Source organism: Arachis hypogaea, chromosome 2, assembly GCF_003086295.3.
Source record: "Arachis hypogaea cultivar Tifrunner chromosome 2, arahy.Tifrunner.gnm2.J5K5, whole genome shotgun sequence".
Taxonomy (NCBI): domain Eukaryota; kingdom Viridiplantae; phylum Streptophyta; class Magnoliopsida; order Fabales; family Fabaceae; genus Arachis; species Arachis hypogaea.
In genome coordinates, this window is record NC_092037.1 from 52222392 (window position 1) to 52225138 (window position 2747).

The window sequence follows — 2747 nt, forward strand, 5'->3', positions numbered from 1 at the left end:
ATGAGAGTTGTGAAAAGTATTGTTCACAATTTCGCGCACCAAGTTTTTGGCGCTGTTGCCGGGGATTGTTCAAGTTTTGAGCAAGCTTTTGGTCCGGTAACATCAGTGCCAAAATCCGGCAACAGCACCAAGTTTTTGGCGCCGTTGCCGGGGATTGTTCAGTTTGGACAACTGACGGTTCATCTTGTTGCTTAGATTAGGTATTTATTTTTTTTCGAAATTCTTGAAGAAGAATTCTAGAGTTTCATGATGATCTGTTGAAATCTGGCTGGCTGTGAAGCCATGTCTAATTTCATTGGACCAAGGTTTCAACTTATCATCACAAGAGCTTGTTGATTTTTATCAATCTTGCTTTTGGAGCAGTGATCTGCTAAGGCTTGGCTGGCCATTGGCCATGTCTAGTGTTTTGGACCGAAGCTTTCTTTGAAAGCTTGGCTGGCTGTGAAGCCATGTCTAATTCCTGGACCGAAGTCTTAGACTAGCATTGCACTGATTCCTGGAATTCTCATTAAGAATTTTGATATGTTTCTCCACTTAATTTTCGAAAAAGCACAAAAAAAAATTCAAAAAATCATAAAAACCAAAAATATTTCTTGTTTGAGTCTAGTGTCTCATTTTAAGTTTGGTGTCAATTGCATACATTCATTCATGTGTCTAAAGGATCTTCAAGTATACAAACTGCTAAGTTTGGTGTCTTGCATGCATTGTTATTTGATTCTAGTTGCATTTTGATTATTCCTTATTATTAAAAATCCAAAAATATTTTTAATTTGTGTCTTTTCAAGTCAATAATACAGAGAATTGAAGATTCAGAACATACTGCAGAGGAATTATACAGAAAAAGCTGGGCATTCAAAATGCCCAGTGAAGAAGGACAGACTGGCGTTTAAACGCCAGCCAGGGTACTTGGTTGGGCGTTTAACGCCCAAAAAGGTAGTGTTTTGGGCGTTAAACGCCAGAATGTGCACCATTCTGGGCGTTTAACGCCAAGATGGCACAAGGGGGAAGATTTTGTTTTCAAATCAGATTTTTTTTCAAGTTTTCAAAGTTTTCCAAAATCAAATCTTTTTTTTATTCAATTTTTCAATCAAATCTTTTTCAAAATCAATTTCTTTCCATTTTCAAAGATACTTACTATCAATTAATGATTTGATTCAACATTTCAAATATGTTGCCTTTTCTATTGAGAAAGGTTTAATGTTTGAATCATATCTTTTCTTGTTAGTCAAGTCTTTAATTTTCAAAATCAAATCTTTTTAAATGTTTTTCAAATCATATCTTCTCAATCACATCTTTTTAAAACCAATCATATCTTCTTAACCACATCTTTTTCAAAATAGTTTTCAATCAAATCTTTTTGATTTCTAATTTCAAAATCTTTTTCAAAAATCACTTGATCTCTTTCCCACTTTCATTTTCGAAAATCAAGTAGTGTTTTCAAAAATGTTTTCAAAATCTTTTACTTAATTTTCAAAAATTACTTCCCTCCTTCTCACATCCTTCTATTTATGGACTAACACTATCCCTTAATGCAAAATTCGAACTCCATCTCCTTTGATAAGTTCGAATTTTCTACTTCTGTCTTCTAATTTTCTTTTCCTCTGACACCTAAAGGAATCTCTATACTGTGACATAGAGGATTCCACATTTTCTTGTTCCCTTCTCTTTCTTATGAGCAGGAGCAAAGACAAAAACATTCTTGTTGAGGCTGATCCTGAACCTGAAAGGACCTTGAAGAGAAAGCTAAGAGAAGCCAAAGCACAACTCTCTTTAGAGGACCTGACCGAATTCTTCAAAGAAGAAGAACCTATGGCAGCCGAAAACAACAACAATGCTAACAATGCAAGGAAGGTGCTAGGTGATTTCACTGCACCTACTCCCAATTTCTATGGGAGAAGCATCTCTATCCATGCCATTGGAGCAAACAGCTTTGAGCTTAAGCCTCAATTAGTTTCTCTAATGCAACAGAATTGCAAGTTCCATGGACTTCCATTGGAAGATCATCATCAGTTCTTAGCTGAATTCTTGCAAATCTGTGACACTGTCAAGACTAATGGGGTTGACCCTGAGGTCTACAGACTTATGCTATTCCCTTTTGCTGTAAGAGACAGAGCTAGGACATGGTTGGACTCTCAACCTAAAGAAAGCCTGGACTCTTGGGAAAAGCTAGTCAATGCCTTCTTGGCAAAATTCTTTCCACCTCAAAAATTGAGTAAGCTTAGAGTGGAACTCCAAACCTTCAGACAGAAGGAAGGAGAATCCCTCTATGAAGCTTGGGAAAGATACAAACAATTAATCAGAAAGTGTCCTTCTGATATGCTTTCTGAATGGAGCATCATAGGTATTTTCTATGATGGTCTCTCTGAACTATCCAAGATGTCTTTGGATAGCTCTGCTAGAGGATCTCTTCATCTAAAGAAGACGCCTACAGAAGCTCAAGAGCTGATTGAAATGGTTGCAAATAACCAATTCATGTACACTTCTGAAAGAAATCCTGTGAACAATGGGACTAGTCAGAAGAAAGGAGTTCTTGAGATTGACACTCTGAATGCCATATTGGCTCAGAACAAAATATTGACTCAACAAGTCAATATGATTTCTCAAAGTCTGTCTGGAATGCAAAATGCACCAAGCAGTACTAAAGAAGCTTCATCTGAGGAAGAAGCCTATGATCCTGAGAACCTTTCAATGGAAGAGGTGAATTACATGGGAGAACCCTATGGAAACACCTATAATCCTTCATGGAG

The 2747-nt window shown here is 36.8% G+C and overlaps 1 non-coding gene across 1 annotated transcript; it reads right to left on the reverse strand.

Annotated features, from left to right (window-relative positions):
- Positions 1-2214: 2214 nt before the first annotated feature.
- On the reverse strand, positions 2215-2322 carry LOC112767127 (small nucleolar RNA R71). The gene has a single exon (XR_003184748.1). It is a non-coding gene; the product is annotated as a small nucleolar RNA R71 (small nucleolar RNA).
- Positions 2323-2747: the final 425 nt, after the last annotated feature.